Consider the following 19,075-nt stretch of genomic DNA (forward strand, 5'->3'; position numbering starts at 1 on the left):
ATTTTGTTGTGCAACCCCAAGGTCTATAATAATATATAATACAGTTTTGTGTACATTTTAAGCACATAAACAGGCATGACAGGAGAGTGCCTCAGAATTGAGTTTAAAGTTCTAGTCTAGATTTAAATTAAGAAGATATGAAGGACACTACTACAAATTCAGGAATAGCTTCTAAAATAAGCAGATAGGATTTTTCCCATCTTTGAAATTTTAGGACATTTTTCTGTAATGAGGCCCCAAATCCAAAGCAACCACACAATCGGTGCCTATGCACATTTTTTATCAAGCAGAGGCTAATGAGGTGATTTTGGCTAGAGCACAGTGTGCCTGTGGTTGCCTTAGGCAAGACTGATATTGAAAATAAAGCCACAAGTATCTAAAATTTAAAACAGGTCAAGATACAAATTTGAATAGGAAGGACACAGTTAGATTGAACTCAAATATAAGGAATTGTCTCCACTTCAACTTAACACTGCAACAAAATCTGTCAACTTTACACATAATCAGGGCCCTTTATATCAGACACTCCTGATGAAACCTTGAATGACAAGAGTGGTTCATTGTTCATTTCAGACAGACACACCACTTACAGCTTGAGACTGATGTGATGTATACAAGACTACCAAACTACCTGTGCTGACAACTGGCCAGGGTCACACCTGATGCACTATTGCAACATTTACAGCATGTTTTAATTATAATTCACAGCATCATAGATGCCGAGTTTTCCATCCTTGACTGCATCAGGTTGTTTATATAAAGAATATGAGATTGCTGTTTGCAGTATTATTCAAGGTTACCACTGTGAGACTATTAATCTGGTGGTAACTTAGACTTTAATCCACTGAATCAAAGTTCAAAACAGTTATATCTTATGTACTTGACACAGCCCTACCTTAGAGACAAAATAAATATATTTTTTAATTGCATTTAAAGTGCTTGATGAGCCAAAAATATGGATAAACACATTGATTTTGGAAGTTAGAGTTCCAGAGAAACTAACACTCTAAACTAACACTTTTTATTCCTCAAGCTGCTTCCTTTACATATCTCATCATGAGAAGATATGGTTGAATAAGAACGCATTGAATCAAGAAATCCCATGATGTGCCACAGTGGTTCAACAGGTGGCACATCACATCTCAACACATCTCCATGCAAGCTGAACATATGCTTCAATGTTTAGCAAATCCCAAGTTTATATTAAGCTCTCTCAAATAAATAGTTGACTATGTCTCAGATATTTTACAATATTAGGACACAATGGATGGAAATATGTAATATTATCTACATTGACCTTTATAGTTGTGTGACTACTAGAGGACTTCACGGGTCCACCTGACCGCTAGGAGTTCAGGACCCAACTTGGAACCCACACAGCTTTAAATCCACATTTTATACGGACAGTCAGGTCATTATTTTACCTGAGTGGGCCGAGAAGTCTGGCCATGATCAAATAGTGCTCATCACAATTGAAACGCTGCCTGAGTGTATTGTAACTTATAATATTCAGCAACTGCAAGAAAACTGCTAAACACACCTATGGCCACAAGGTGGTGCCAAATGGCCTGCATGAGCTAGTGCCCCTGCTGTTATCTTTATTAACCTGGATCAGGGTTTATTTCATTAATTTCATTTCATAAAAATCATTTTAAACATTTATGAGCCTTTCTGTGTGTAGTTTGCGTGTTCTCCCATGTCTCCCGTGTCCACGTGGGTTCTCCGTGGGTAACCCTAAAATGCCCATACATGTGAATGCGACATGAGTGGTTATGTGTCAGGCCTGAGATGACAGACGATGGGTCCAGGACCCTAACCCAATGATCAGGCCTGTGGTATAACAGTAAACTTAATTAATTCATTAACTTTCAACTGTCTTTACACTGGCAATGTAATGCTACATTGAAATGAACATAGTCAGTCCATCAGATTAGCCTAGGCTAGTGGTGCCATGTTGAAATGCTCTCCAGTTGTGGCAAGTAGGATGGATTTTATGCGTCACAGCCAGGCATAGGGGACAAGGCAGAGATAAGAAATACTTTTTTTGTCAACTTGTAAATTAACATTAACTTGTAAACAGCAATCAGTTGTGAAATCTGTGCCGATTGGGTAGTGTCTTTTATCCGGGGTCGGGTCCAACATTTCTCGGTTCTGCATTGGTCAAATAATTCAGCTCCAGGTAGCACATGTCCAGGTCTTTTTGGGGTCAAGGCACAAATTTTCTTGACCTTAGATGACCTCTAGTGACTACCTGCTTCACAAGTAGAAGGCTGCTCAATAACCTAAGAGTCTCATGGCTGCTGAACACTCTCAAGAGAGTCGGATGTGTCAGATGTATTCACCATCTGAGTTGAAGCACTGGAAGGTGGTCATCATCTGTACAACTACCTGAACTGTGCTTATTTCCATCTCAGCACCCATGTACATTGTGTAGAAAGTTGGACCATCCCCTGGTTAGTGACCAGGACCATCTGCTTGAGATAGTTAAAGGTGGCAGACCTCTCTCTGTTGAGGCACTAGGTGCATAAACCTCATTGGTTAGATGTTCACATTTGGGGGAAACATTAGCGATCCCCTAAATCCAGCCACAGTATTTTCTGTCACTGCCAACTTGCTCCATGCCTTGCTGAAGAGTTTGAAGAATTCAGAGTTTGGAAGCTTCACACTAGTTATGTTTGAGGATTTGAAAGAGTGCTTTGTCAGTTGACTGCAACTTGTGTGCTGTATGTGGCCAGTAGCACATTACAAGCATGTTGTGTGTTTTCTTCATTTGTTGTAAACATGGCTACTATGATCATCAAGGAGGAGAATGTGAAGTGTGTGGTCATCTTTTGGAAGCTGCTCTGTGAACATCTTGCTCTATTAACAGCTCCATGGTAATCCAGCCATCATCTGAGACCTTGGCAATAATAATGCAATAACGCTACAACCACTCACTTCTCAGTATTTGCTGTAAAGTTCACCATTGCTGACCTAAACACTAACCTAAACACAGTTGGACTATTGGTGTCTCCAACCAAATAGCACAGAACTAGTCTTCCAGCCTAGATTTATTGCAATTCCAGAAGTGTGTAGGCACACCTGTGATTGGCAGGTCATGTGACAGAGCCCTGGACTGCCTGAACCACTTGTCAACACCTTCACGGTTCATGCCTGCAACCCTTGCTGCATGGAGGGCCTCAGATTTCTTCATTTTGAAGTCAGAGTTTCTCTTCATAAAGTTTTTGAACCAATAGAGCCCAGTGGTTCCTACACCTCAGAAAACCACAGTATTCAATTGGCTTTGGCATAATCAAATGCAAGCTTCTGGATGTCCCCTTTGGTTAAAGTAAAGTCTCTCTGTGAGAGAATTTTGGCAAGGCTGGCCAGCTCTTATTCAGCTGCCTATATTTTAGATTTTGGATTTTCCCCTTCATTTGCCTCTGTAATGTTGACTGTAGCACATTCCATGACCTTGCAAAAAAATCAACCTCTTTTCTGTTTCCAGCATCTTCATATATTAATTTTTCACACCCTTCATTCTTTCCTCCCTCCACTGATTATAGTTTTCTCCCACTTCCTGACATGCTTTCCCTTTTCTTTTACTGCCTATTCACTAGGTGCCATACTGTCTACAATAGACATTTTTAATGTCGAAATGTTACTTATTATATGAGTTTAAGTGACAAATATACTAAAAATATCAGTAATATGACTGATTATGATTTCATAGCACCTTTTTCTAGAACCCACTCAAAGGGTTCTACCGAGAACCCTTTTTATATTACAAGTGTTTCATCTAAAACCTACCCAGGGGTTTCTACAAAGAACCCTTTTATATTCTACGGGTTTTATCTAGAACCTACCCATGGGGCTTCTACCAAGAACCACTGATATCATGTTACAAAGAACCCTTGATGAACAAGTTCTTCAAACAATCCTTGAAGAACTCTTTCTCCCAAAAATGGTGCTTTGGATGGAAAGGGTTCTTAATGGAACTCTTTGTCTTACAGAGAACCTTTGACTAACAATTTCTTTAAAAAAAAATCTTAGCAAAGCAAATGGTTCTGAGTAGAACTTCAGCATTTCAGGAAGAACCATTTTGGAACCCTTACTTATAAGAGTGTATGTGGCTCAGTGACTTTGTTGCGTATGGGGAGAGATTAGTCCTTTAACAGGCTAAATGTGGACTCAACCTTGTTTTTTCTCCTGATAATATCTAAAGTTTATAGTATCAGTCTGGTTACCTACCACAGCACATCTGCACAGGAGCTGCTAATATTTATACTACAAGAAAAGCTGCATAACGTATCCCAGAGGATGCAAGGAACATAAAATAACTTCTAGTGGAAAAATATTTTTTTCGTGAAACTCCACATGAACAGAAACCATGCATCACACTAATGGGAAAAACAATAAAACAGATTGTATAGGAGGATGCCATTGAATTAACAGTCAGTAAGAAGAGTTGTTTACAGGGAAACTGTGTTTGGAGACTTCCACTATGCAAAGTGAACAATGTGTCTTTATGACATGCCAGTGGAAAGCCTAATTATCTACACATTTACACTATCTGCAGTTATCTACAGCAGTCCTCTCTACCTTAGGAGCAGCAATACAGCTGCTATTTGAATGGTTTGTATTCTATTTTCTTAGTATCTCTTTCCCCTTTTTCAGTAGCATGTATTTAGATAAACACACAATTACTTACAGCTTTACTTTGATTGTTTATTTTATTTTCCTCTTCTGTATCAATTACTTTCAGGTTCTCTTAAATAATCATACTAACTGTCCTGATAACTGTAAATCAACTTCTCAAAACTGAGTATTGTGATTTTTTTTTAATAACCTCGTTTGACATTTGCTGAAAAAAGAATGTATTAGTGCTAATTGTAGGAAAATGAAAAGTGTTCAATTGGTGCACTTCAGATTAATTCATTTGAAGTAATTGTTAGTATAACACTGAGACAAAGTAGAACACAGGTCCGCTGAAGAAGCAAAGATATGAAATGTCTACAATGTCTAAAAGCAAGCATGCAATTCAACACATTTGAATAAATAACTGGGTTTAATGGAGCTTTTTTTCCCAAGGATTTTTTCCCTTACAATTAGGATCAGATTGCATATTTCATTGCAGGACTGTGGACTTGAAACTCATAACTTGTGACAATACTTGGAATTTTCTGCTATGAGACTAGATTTAATTGAGACTTGAGGGCAAAAAGCTGAGGAGATTCAACTTGATGATCCACAAATATTTAGAAAATGCTATGCTGTGCGTAGGTTTGCCTTTTGGAGCTCTGCCACACTGTCATGAATAATTAATAACACAACCGGATGTGCACAACATCTCCATAACCTTATGTCCACTTGCAGTTAATTGCAGCTTCTGGCACCAGAATGAAAAAGAATCCAAATTCAAATTAGAGGAATTAGCCTTCCATCATAAAATTAATTACCTTATATACATAAATGAGTAACTTAATACATGCTTTGATGCATTTCTTACAACTGGATGTACAATGCGGTGTTGCATTTAAAAAAATGGTTTTACCATCCCTTGTGGGATTATGGTTATTGTGCTATTAAAAAGACTTGAGATTTAGATTAACCCCCAGAGACTTAAGACTTGTCTTGGACTTATCCCTTGGAGACTTGAGACTTAACTTGAACCTATCCTTAAAAACTTAAGATTTGGACGGGGGATTTGAGTTGAGCTTGCCAAAAAAGTCTTGGGACTCAGTTTGGACTTGATTTGGGTTTGCCTTCAAACACTTGAGATTACTTGGACTTGATTCAAAAGACTTTAAAACAGCTTCTTTTATGGGTTTTCCGTCAAAAACTTGGTACTTGTCATAGACTTACCCTCTTACCCTCTTGGAAGACTCTTGGAACTTAATTTGGACTTTCCCTTGAAAGACTTAAGTTGGACTTGGGACTTAAGCTGAGCTTGCCCCCAAAGACTTTGGACTTGACTTAGATTTGACCTTCGTGACTCTGGAATTGTCTTATACCTGCCCTCTAAAGACTTAAGACTTAGCTTGGACTCCAAATTATTTAAGATGGCTTCTTTTTTGCAAACTTTCTAGGGTATTTATTGGGAAATTATTTGAAAATAATCATCATCATCATCATCATCATCGTCATCATCATATTTATAATTTTTGGCACAGTTTTGTCTATTTTGCTATATTAGGCACTGATAGACTGAACAAACTTGCTTTGCAAATCATATTTCAGTTAAGGCTTGGGACTTTACCTGGACTTGCTCTTAAGGACTTGGGACTTGTCTTGGACTTGCATTCTAAAGACTTCAAACTTGACTTGGACTTAGTACTTGACTTGGACTGGACCCCAAAGACTTTGGACAACATGGACTTGATTCTAATGACTTCCAAATCAACACATTACTGAAATTATTGGGAATTGTTTTACAACTACTTTCTATAATTTTAAGAAGTTTTGGGTAGATACCATGCAAGTTAGTGTGAATTTCCAAGATTACCACTTGATTAACATAAACCTTTTATGTGAAAATATTTACATGGATTACCATCACTACTTTGAAGTTTGCTGCATTCTGTCTGAAAGAAATCGCCACATTCCTGTAATGTGAGGACACACCTACAGGACCAATATTAGCGTGAATGATGAGTGATATTTTGTGTTTTCTACATATGGAAAAATTATAATTAATGCATACATTTGCACTTGAAACAGCAAAAATGAAACATGTTGCTGCTTCACATGTTTGACTCTGTCCCGGTTTGAAATCATCTCAGTCATTATCCTGAAGAGCTTACTTGGGTACTGTGTCCATGGTGCAGCCAACACAACACCTCATACATAGAAAAATAATCCACCATCATTTTATTTGTCAGTCTATTCCCTTCAGAAAGCTGAGCATCAAAGGAGCTCAGTGATGTGCTCCAGTAGCTTTAACATGAGGCATCAGCGTCCCTTCACAGAGACTAAATGAGCATATGCCTCATCTCACTGCAATCAGGATGGAGACGAAAATACAAACGCCTGGCCCTTCATTTATTTATGAATGTCCCCACCCTAGTGACTAAACAGATGCTTTGCTCAGGTACTAAACAAAATGTGTGTGTCCTTGTGTGTGTTTGTGCCTCAGCACATATTTGTAATATGGTTCACAGTTAGCGTGTGTACCCAAGACTAAACTCAGAGATTTGTGTATGTGTAACCATGGTGTTTTGCGCATGTGAAAATAAGTATTGTGTCTCAGTATCTGTGTCCATTTGGATTTCTGTATTTGTGTGTATGTGTAAGGAAACAAATTTCCAGTCCAGTAGTGTGTGACGATGACGAGGTCTGCATGCTGATGCTCTCCATTGCTGTTTTTGCTATTCCTGCACGTGTTAGAGTATCTGAACGTGTCTTCTTCATTATGTGTGTGTCCAAGCATAGTTTGTGTGTGTGTGTGTGTGTGTGTGTGTGTGTGTGTATGTGTGTGTGTGTGGGCACGTGCACCAGTGTTTTTGTCTCGTAGGATTCACTCGTTCAAAGAAGAGGCAGGTAACAGAGGGGGTGATGGCGCTCTCCCTTTTCATATGCCACTCAAAACAGCCCTGAGGCTCTGCTGCAACCTGGACATGCTGAGGTAACATACTGTACACAACACACACACACACACACACACACACACACACACACACACACACGACAGAAACACAAGACACAAGATATATATATAAAAAAATATACTATTTTAAAATACAGTATATTATGCATTATATTATATATTAAACAATTATATTAGAGTTACATTTTGTAAAAATGTAGATTATTAGCAGATTTACATTTAAAAGGGAATCAGGAAGGTTTCATAATCTGGAGAGTATGAATATCTGTATAAAATTGCATTGCATCTTATTGTTGTTATACCACACTTCAGTCTGAACCAAAGTGGTTGACCAAATGACCAACATTACCTTTATTCGAAAACAGAAAAGAAAAGAAAAAGGAGCATGGAACTTCAAAATCCTAATCCTTTACAACAATTAATTGCATATCAAACTGTGCACATGTATCATTAATTTAGTAAGTTATTTTTTGTGAGGTCCCTGGAGCTGTCTCACTGTCTAAAATTAGTTGAAATATTTTTCTTTTCCAGCTGTGAGCTGCTTTTTCCATTCCATTGTGCTTTAAAGTAGCACAGTGGTGTCCAACAGTGCACTTAAAAATCATTCAGATGTAGTGTGCAAGCAGATATCTTTGAGTGTACTTAATGATGTCACATTTCTACCGTGGACAAATCTCAATGCAGTATGGAACTAGGACACCACTACAGACCCTTTTTTTTTCTTTAATTCAGTGATTGCATTTCCTCATTCGTCATTCTTCTTTGTCATGGTAAACAGACAGGACTCAAATGCATGACTGCAAGACAAATATAGTAGCAAAACAGGCTGGCAGGAAAAAGCAACCAACTTAGGGGAAAAAACAAGGGACAAAGTCCAAAAGAAGCAAAAATGTGAAATCCAAAAACAGGCTGGACTTCAAAACCTCAGTAATTTCAGGGAAAAGGCTGGAAGGCTACGACAGGAATGGCAGAAAAAGAATCTGGCAGGGAATGAATGAAGCTGGTCCTGTATGTGTACTACAGGGCTGCTATGTGACTGGTGGAGAGTACCAGCAACAGGTATAACAGACATTAAGTACATGATGTAACAGAAGTCGATGAAAGTTCCATATGTGACAAACTGAGAGCGTCTACAAGGAACTTTTGTGGTGATTCTGACGGCACCTGTGGACAAAAGCGGTATGACCACTGCTGGCTGGTTTCATAAAGCCCTTGAGCATGTTTTCTTTTTTCTTTTATTTATTTATTTCTTTTGCAATATGCTCCTCATCCATATTGATGATGTAATGTATCTCAATATGGCTTTGCGTATGTGCTGTCCTTATTACATGTGCTGTGTAACTTGACAGTCAGATAAAAGCTTTCCTAACATCATGACTCTGAAGACCATTTGTTCCCCTTGTCCACAGGTTTATTGACGTTGCAATTAAAGGGGAAACTAAAACATACAAAAGGTGCTTGCTTTTTATATGTACAAATACAAAATGCATATAAAATGTGGTAATATTTTTTTTTCACATGAATTAAATCCCTTTGTCTTCATACTGTTACATTTTGTTATGTATATGTTGCATTTTTAACTCAAAATGATGAACTACCAATAGCCTTGGAGTAGTATAGTTACTAACAGTAGTAACTCACTACATTTCTAGCATAAAACTTATCATAACGTAACAACGTCCTAAATATAATGATCTGCAATTGTAGATGACAATAAAACAAGCGTATACACACCCACGATGCTACTATATGCATAAAATGTACATGGATGTCATTGGATTAACAACAGCACATAGAGCCATGCTAATTTATTTCCTCGTTACTGGTCACATGACATAAAATCCTGTTGCTGACTTCCTGTGACTCTTTCTGTGACCATGACGAAATACTGAAACACATAAAAATACTGCAGAAAATACAAACGCTATTAATAACTCAGAAGACAATGGTAATTTGATTAATAAATGTCCTTGAATCCTCGAAACACAGTAAACTGCGTTTTAGATTTAATACACATAGGTTACATGTTAACCTACTACAAACAGATTCAGTTGGTTGCTAATAGTATTTTTGTTGAGAAAACTTAAGTTATCATGTTATTATGTTATGTTTTGATATATATATATATAGAGAGAGAAAGCTGCTGTCAAGTAAGTGATAAAGAAATGTCTGCTATTGTACCTTCAGACTACAGAGCAGCTTCTTCCCTCAGGCAGTGAGACTGCTCAATTCATCCTCCAACAGCGCTCCAACATAGTTTTGTTAATGACTTTTTACTGCTTTAGATTCTTCTAAATATCTACTTTGCAACAACAAAAAAAAGCCATATGCAAGCAGTGTCACCATAGTGATTACCTAGTAATGGGTAACACACCAAACTCTGCTCATAATTTTTTTTGTTTTTTTTCCACTTCATTGATCTAGCCTCTCAACTTTATCCAAATTACTGTTGATATCCTCTAAAATCTAAAACTAACAACACCTATATGGATGAAAAATGATACCATTCGCCTTTGTTTTAAAATGATTTTTTTTTAATGAAAATGTTGGTCCTTAAAAGTTGTGTCCCAGATTTCTGTCCACTCTGTCAGATTTTTAGAAAAAAAACATGTCAGGTGTAAAAAGGGTTAGCTACACCTGAAGGACCTGTCTCATTTTCTGATTTTTTAAACCAGAAAATGAGACAGGCTGCTCAACCACAGGGAAACTTTCTATTTTTCAACATCAAAATCATCAAATAATATTGCATCAAATGTCTCTCAAGCATAAAAAAATCAACTCAGTAACCCATCTAAAAACAAAATAAGAATTATGGCTTGAAAATGTGTATTTTGATTAGCATGGAGAGAACCCGGAGCAATTTTAAAAAATAAAATGGCTACTCACTACAACTATGCCGTGAAATGAAAAAAATGTAACATTTTGACAACTTTGTCAGGTTTATCATCTGTCAGAGCTGACATCTATGTTAAATTAAACATTAAATCATCAGGAGGTTTGCCTGTTACAAGGTTTAATAGCCAAGAGTTTGATCTATTAAAATATATTTTCTGGTATAATTGAAAAGTTAAAAACAAAACCCCTTTGGTTTAGACTCATGTCTGTCCTTCAAATATGGTAATAAAAACAAAGTTCCATCATACCAGTAATCTGCTCCCTTTAATATGTCCTCAGCACCTCTGCTGATGATTTTCAATACCCATGAGTCGAGTCCTGGGCAGGCAGGTGGCAGGAAACTCACTTTCACATCAGTTTGGTGCTCTCTGAACCGCTGCCCTTCATTATATCCTCATCCACCAGGTGGTGTGGAATCTCCACACTGAGGCTTCACACTGAGGATTTCCTGCCTGCTTTTAGGAAGCCTTCAATTCCACAAGACTATAGCGAAACAGTGGATTGTTCTACTTTGACTTTGAATTTCCTGAGTGAGTAAAATGACTCAACACAAAGCATTCTCGTGTCTCATAAGATGTACAATACACATATTCTTTGTGATACACAACAGCTTTGCTTTCAGCATAAGAGATAGTCCACAAAATGCTCTTGACTAAAAATTCATTTAAAAAGTGCTTAATAAAGGCAGCACAGTTGAGCATCCACATGCATCTCAGCCATGCTGTGTTTGACATTCATGCAGTTGCAGGCTCTCAGTTGCAGCTCGGAGCTGCCCAGCTGGCTGCTGAGCAGCTTCACAGGAGGAACTGAGTGCTGTGATCAAGGACTCTCCAGCAGCGGCTGTTGAGCAGAGTGAGAGAGCATCACTCAATTTCTCTCGATGCTCTCGTGTTTCCCAGCTGGATATGTGCCGATCTCTCACCTGCCACTTTAGCCTCAGGGGCAATGGCACCAAGCATGTCTGGCCAGGCGACAACAACGCCATTTAGATTTGGACAGCAGCAGTAAAGGTCTCAAGGTATGCAGGTTGTACATTTTTTTTAACATAAAAACAAGGTGTTGTGTAATGTGAGGCACTTAGTGTTTCACTTTCTGATGTCTGCCTTCTCCTCAATACAATGGGACTAAAAGGCACTCTGCATGTGGTGATTAAAGTAACAAGAACAACAAAAAAAGACAAAAATTCAAAACCAGTGTGTTTAATCAAAATAATCCAAACACCTTGTTGTGAGCAGTTTCATTAGGGATCTCCTTTCTTTCCAGTTCCAGTTCCAGTTCCAGTTCCAGTTCCAGTAGATTCTATTGCATAAAGTTCCTATATGAAAGTGCTCACACCACTGATTATCTTGAGTAACCGAGTCATGATTTATGGAAAGAGACACTAGTTTTGAGCTTTTCAAATTGTTTTTTTGGTGCTTTGAGTGCCGTAAGTGGTGGAAGTGCTATTTAGGTCCATTATACTGGAGAGAAAGGAAGAAAAGGCAGACATCTCTATGGAAGATATCTTCAAAACTCTACAATTCATACCAAAAAAAATGTCTAGATGGATAAATAGTGCTACAGGCCAGGGGAAAAAATATATATTTTTGATTTTGGGATTCTGTCCCTGCGCTTTTGTCTAAACCAAAGGTCACACAGTGTAGCTGTCTTTTGAGCCAGGTCTCACCAAATGTTGTATAAATAACACAGCAATGTCTTAAGTAATTTTTCCTGTAATCACCAGGCATTTTTTTTGCTTTTCATGTTTTCAGTCCACGTTTCAGGCCTCTACTGACTGCCTCTCTACTGAAAACGTGAGCAAACACATCACAACTTGTGAATTCTGTGCTTTCAGAAAATTTCCTTGTTGAAGGTTATGAATACCTCAGTTGAAGTCTCGTGTGTCTTGTGAACACTGTAAACAAGTGAAGTTTACAGCTAAACTACGATGAACTATCGAGCTACGTTAAAGCTGCGACAAGCTAGAAATCATATACATCTGCTTATTTTACTTTTCCTCCTGCATGGAAGTAACTCCAGCCGCTGTTTATGCCAGCTTCAGCACAGAAGGCGTATTTGTCTTAGCTCCCATGAAGCAAAAGTTGCTTGTGGGTTGACAGTCATTCCGTATTCACAGTATATAATGGTCTCATTGCTAAATGAGGGACCTAATAGGTGTAAAGTAACCCATGGAGGGTTGTATAAGTGCTGTTTCAGAACCTGAGATGTGTTTAAATGTGTTTACCCTCCACTACACCCAATAACAAAAGTGACAAAGGGGTGTGAAAAGTTTAACTTTGCCGTTGCTAATTAGAGTCTGGATGGACAAGTGCAACTTTATGTACATAACTGCTTTAATTTCCCTAGATGGAGATACAAAACTAGGCTATAATTATATAATGTAATTAGGCAGCAGAGGCACAGGAAATTATACTGGTATCTTCAAATCTTGAGGGCAATGATAAAATGTATCATCTCATAAATTATAACCTTCAGTAGAACCTGTAATGTCACACATTATCTCTTAGTGGTGAGGCACAACATTTCATTGTTACTTAAAACGTGTAAGATATTGTCCTCTGTTTCATTTGTGAAATATGGTATTAGCTGTTAGAATATAGTTTAATTTGTCCTCATACATGTGCCAAATTGTATGAGCTCATTTTTCTACCAGCACAGTGTCAAAAGCTTGACAATATCCACTCAAACTGTCAAGGTATTTCTTTAAATCAGGTTAAATTGAATAATGACTCAGAGATTAGAGAACACACTGCTTTGGTGCCATCCATGCTGAGAAACAGATCAATCGTGCCAAGGTCTGGCTTCAGAGAGAGGCTGGTGTGAAGAGGCAGAGAGGTACCAGACTTACAGCTCTCCTGTCTGCCTCCTCATTGACAACAGATCAGTGTGGCTCAGAGAGGATCAGTAGCCTGGAAATGTCAAAAGTGTCACAGTGAATCAATTCAAATCATCAGGTCCCGACTTCATAAAGACCGCAGCTTAGGGCCTCTGAGGGAGAAAAGATGAGGTGCACCTCAAGGGTGAAAATAAGTGTTTTCACTTGAGTATTCAACTACAAGATTAAATTCATCCTGAAAACGATTTTGCACTCTCGGAGGAGTAGCTTCATTTGAGGTGCTTCTGTTGTTGACTGTCTTGTTTTCACCTTGTGGATCCTGTGGTGGGAACTACTACAGAAGCAGTTTTTGAGTACTTTGCCACATGTTTGTTGGTGGACAGATAGCATCACTACCATGCAAGATGAAGTCACAAAACTATACAGGCGTAGAGTTGAGATCAAAATGAGGGCTACTGTCGAGGGAGTATATACCCACTCCCCCCAAAGTAGCTGTTACTACCACAGAGGCAGCTTTGAGTGCTTTGACAGGAGTTTCTATACATGTCTGTCAGTTATTGAGTACTGAGCACCAATGTAATAATGTACTGACTAAGTATTTACATCAGTATTTCAGTCTGAGTGGGACCATATTAGCCAGTGAGAGAGACGACTATACAATAATAACGCAATACTCTGCTACTTGTCAAATTGAACTCAGTTCTTCCCATTCCCGTTGGCTGGATTTCAAATGAGAATTATGTTTTTCAAAACAGTAACTTCAGTTCTTTGAACAATTGGTTTATTGTTTACAAAAGTGTTATTTCTCATTCATTCAAGCAAATTGCGCATGTCTTGGCACATGCGTACAAAAGAGTAAATACAATTGTCTACGATTTGCACAATAAACCACTTGAACTTGGGTTGTTGATCAAAACCAAAGAGTTGATTCTCAGTGAAACTGTCAAACTCTTCACAGCTTCTAAATGTTCTATCATTGCTTTAGCCATCACATGCAAAATGATCCAATCAATTATCAAAATCTGTTATATATACACATGTATATTCCATAAATATCTATGACATGTGATGTCTGTGATGTCTTTTGAACTGGCAAATGGTGTGATTTTACAGGTGTGTCTCTGTACTACAATACTGCACAGTATGGATTTTTAATAATTTTAATTTTAGTAAACTTTTAGCTGATGTTGAAATCTGAATCTAAAAATCCCAGAATGATACAAAATAAATAGCATTCTGCTTGACAAAATTGATATCTCCGTAAAGTGCAGTGTTAAGTATCAAAGAAAAAGTAGAACAAAACAGAGATTTCTAAGAAATATTTCCAGGGTTGACTGTCATGGTCATGGGCCTCTCATCTCATCTTTTTTCATCCAGACTTGTTTGACCTTAAGCTTTAGTTTTTTTCTCAATGCAGAGCATTACTACCATGTCAGTCTCCACTGTGAGCCTGAGTTAAGTGAAGCTAAGGCTGGACAAGTGAGAATCACCTTTTGTAACTGTGAATATGTGTTGTGGTGGGCTCAGGAAAGGCAGGGTTGGACCCAAACGCAGGCAATGCAGGAGGCAGAGGAGAGCAGTTCAGAAAGGATATTTAATGAACAAAATACCAAACAAAAGCTTACATAAACGACGAGGGTGAATCCAAAAAACAGGTAGGGAGGAACAAAACCAAAAATCCATAAATCTGAAAACACTGGGAAACACTGACCAAGACAGAGACGAGACAAGAGAGTGAGAGTCAAATGAACCAACAAAGGAAAGAGGACAAGACACAGGATTAAATACACTAGGAAGGGGAAGGAAAACAAGACACAGGTGAGGGCAGTCAGACAGGTGAAAATCATTAGTGAACACAAAGGGCGGGAAAACAGAACAAAGACAGGAAGTAAAAACAGGACACATGAAGGAGGACTAAAAACTACCAAAATAAAACAGGAAATAAACCACCAAAATCCAACACCGTGACAATATGCAGTTGGGACACACTTTCTCACTGGAACAATGAGTCTCTAAAATCACAACCAAGGTGCACATTACACAAAACAATAGAGAGTGAACTTGTGCCATAATTCTTGTAGCTCATTTTGATGCAAGTTGACTCGACAGCACAGTTACTTTTATAATACTTTAGCTTGAATGAAATTTTGAAGGCTTCACATTCTCAAAAGATATTCCCTGCTTTGGTGACTCAGTGACCTAAATTTAATGGAAAAAAGCACATGATTTGGAAAATAATAAATAAAGGAGTGAATATCATTTGTCTTCACTGAAGTCAGATGACTCAGTATGTGAGTTGGTAAATGGCCCATTACAAGGTCCTGTCTTAAACTGCACTAACATTTGTGGAAATGCCAACAGGGATTTATGTCCCAGAGAGTAACATTGATTCTTTCTGTAGGTCCTGACATCATTAAAAACTAAAGGATAAAGCTTTTCCCAGGACTCCACAGGATGATGGACAACCATTAATAGCTCACTAATGACTCTTTTTGATTTCGCTACAGCTATGATGTTAAAAGAGGGACAGCTTTTTAAGATTCTGACAGCATACACAAGAGAATCTGAGAAACTGTGTTTATGTGTCATTTAAGGGAATGCGACTTGGTTTGCAGAACATCATATTACTACTGTGGTACCTATTAGTGTGTATGCATATAAGGCACTTCAAAAACTCCAGCATAACTCCTGTAATCTTAATACTTAGTGTCACAAGTTTTCCCTGTATAGAAAAATACATGCAAATATTAATGAGGACACACATATTTACTGATTTCTTGATGCTTTATAAAGTTTGGGCTAATTGAAGAATATAAAATTAATATTAAAACCCCACTCCAGTCATCTACTGAAGACCACTGTTCAGCAAAGTCTTGTTCACTGAGAAAATATTTTCTATTGTCCTCCAGTTTCTCTGCTACAGCTGTGTGTGATTTTTAATTCTCTGAGTTTTCTGATGGATGGAGAGCTTTACTTCTTTCTAATGCCCTAAATGCTGACTGCTGTGAACTGTAGCTGACATTAGCTAGGTAGCAGTTAGCCGAGTGGTTAGCAGTCCTAGCTGACTCAACCTAGACTTTACATGTTTGTGACAGCTATTTTGCTTGTTTTATATTCGAAAAAATACATATACTATATTAACTCATTTAGTTTTAATGAATTTATTTAGTTATTTTTAGTTATTAATGTGCAGAGGTGTAAGTCACGAGTCAGTCTCAGGCCTTTGCTATGGAATACCTTGTCAAGTCTAGACTGACGAGTCCAAAGTCAAGTCCAAGCCCTAAACTGCACTTCAAGTCCTCAACAAGTCATTATGTGCCCCTCACCAAATCTCAAGTAATTTTTTTACATTTTGCAACAGTTTGCATTTTACATTTGCTTTAGATGTTTACTCATATTTGTAACTTTCTGACAAATTTCATAACATTTAAAAGCCAACTGATCAGATGAAGCATAGTGTATTCCTGTGACAGTCATTTGTAAATTGTTGATAAAGAAATTAAGAGATGAGAAGTGGAGGTAGGATGTCAACCAGACCACAACTTGTCTGTTGTGCATGCTGGTTATTCTTTGGACCATATCCAGGCCTTAAGTATTTTTGGGGAATTCAGTTCGCCTGATGTTTATACAAAGAAAATATATAGTTCAAGGTATTTTGTCTGTTATGCCCTTGTAGGAGGATTTTCCTGCCTCCAAACACCTCCAGCTAATTTGATAATGAGCCGACAATGAAAGTCACGATAACATCGCATCCCGTGCGGCCTGACAACATATGCTGCACTTTATTCTTTCTGGGCTGTCCTTGTCAAGGGACTTCTAACCAGAAATAGAACGTACACTGTCAGGTTACCTAATATTTGGTCGAGTCCCATCTGGGACTGTAACCTATATGCCTTTATTTACCAAAGACACAGTCACTGAGCGCCTGAGCTCTTACTGTACAAAACATCCTCTTAACTTTGATGGTTCTACATACAGTATATACATCATTATGTATATATAAATGCAGTGAGGTTGAGGGCCTTCTGAGGGACTCTGCAAACACCCACAACAATGTTGTTCTCCTGCATGAACCTCTACTGACTCGTCTGACACTAACACTTGATGAGAGCTGATTATTGAGTCCATTAATAGGTCTCATCGCAACAAGGATCAAAACATATGACTCCCCTCTGCATGCTTGAACAAACGCCCCAGAAGCACCAAGTAATTTCAGCAGATGACTCTTCGGCAAATGAGCTCTTTGATCAAGTTACTGTTGGCCGATGAGAATTACAGCAATGACATCTCGGGCGGCTCATGATTTAGTGCACATGTGTGGCTTTGAGTTGATGCAGAACTCGCTTGTAGACTAATGCGATGCGTTGTGGAATGAAACAGAGAACGATCTTCTCATTTACCTGCAGTCGTTTATCAAAGAGCCAATCCAGGAAGACATCAGTGGAAGGACTGCACAGCGAGTCACACAGGGGTCACAGTTTATTCACTGCCAGTGCAAAGTTGTCATGGAGGATTGTTCTTACAGTTAATGGGGCTCTGTGGTCTAGATGATTGTTTTTCATCCAGTGAACTGATCTCATGTGAAGGTTTCATGATGAGGATTTGTTCCTGTTAGCAAACTTTTAAAGTTGTGCAAGAGTGAAATTGCGATTGGTGAATAAATGTGTAAACACAGGTTTAATCATCCTGACTGTTCAGACACAAGTTTAGTACATTCTCATTATTGTATTGTTTACACCAATATAGTGTTTACAGTAATGTTAATATTCTGGTTCATGCCTACTGTGTGAAATTATCTTAAGCTGATGTTCTGGTAGAGAGTTACACTGTTGCAGTTGCAGCACCATAGCAGTGCTTTATTGAAGTAATGAGTAACTTTACTGAACTTTATGACTTTACTGAAGTTATGAGTAAAACCTAGTTTCCTGCTCACACACACACAATGCTCACAGCTGTATTATTTTGTAGTTCTTGTGGACTGAAATTATGTCTTTTTTTAAGGGGTATAGTTGAAACCATGTATACTGATCACAGTTAAGGCCTTTTCACTTCAACAGCGTTGTGAGGTGGAGGTGTGATTTCATCCTGTCTGACTATTCACATCGAGTGCAACACAGTTTTGCAAATACATTAAACTTCTGATAATAAGCAAAAAAGATTATGTAAAAAGGGGAAAATAAACACATTACACATGTTAGAAAATAGAGGACCTATTTTCTAAAACAACTGTGTAGTACTGAATTGTAGGGTCACACTGGTAAACTGGTGTTCACGATTTCTATGTTAAGGAATTTTGGAAGCACCTGAAGCATGGCTTGGTGACGTGCCGTAGCCATGGTCCCATACACTATATAAGCCCCACAAACCAATGCACAAATGACACCACCTTCCCCTCCCCTAACCCTCCCCAACAGTCCGTTACGAACATACCTTCAGCGACTTAGTTCAAATCAGCCCAGCAGTTCACTTCAGGTCCAACAACCTGACACAGAAGAAAAGCAAAATGCCATCCTGTCTCCGTCCTCTGGCTCTGGTGGCTCAAACATGTCTGAACACTGAGACAGTGGAGTGGACACACATAGTGTTTCAGAGCAGAGAAAACTGCTCTTTTTTTCAGGATTTTGAGACTTAATTTTTAATCATTCAAATTTGGCTGGCTCAACAACATATTTTTTATAGCTTTACACAAACTTTAAGGCAGCAACCTGTATTTTTTGGCTTTATAAACAAAATTTATTTGGTTTGTTTAAAATTGGTTT

Source organism: Lutjanus erythropterus, chromosome 5, assembly GCF_056507025.1.
Source record: "Lutjanus erythropterus isolate fLutEry1 chromosome 5, fLutEry1.hap2, whole genome shotgun sequence".
Taxonomy (NCBI): Eukaryota; Metazoa; Chordata; class Actinopteri; order Lutjaniformes; family Lutjanidae; genus Lutjanus; species Lutjanus erythropterus.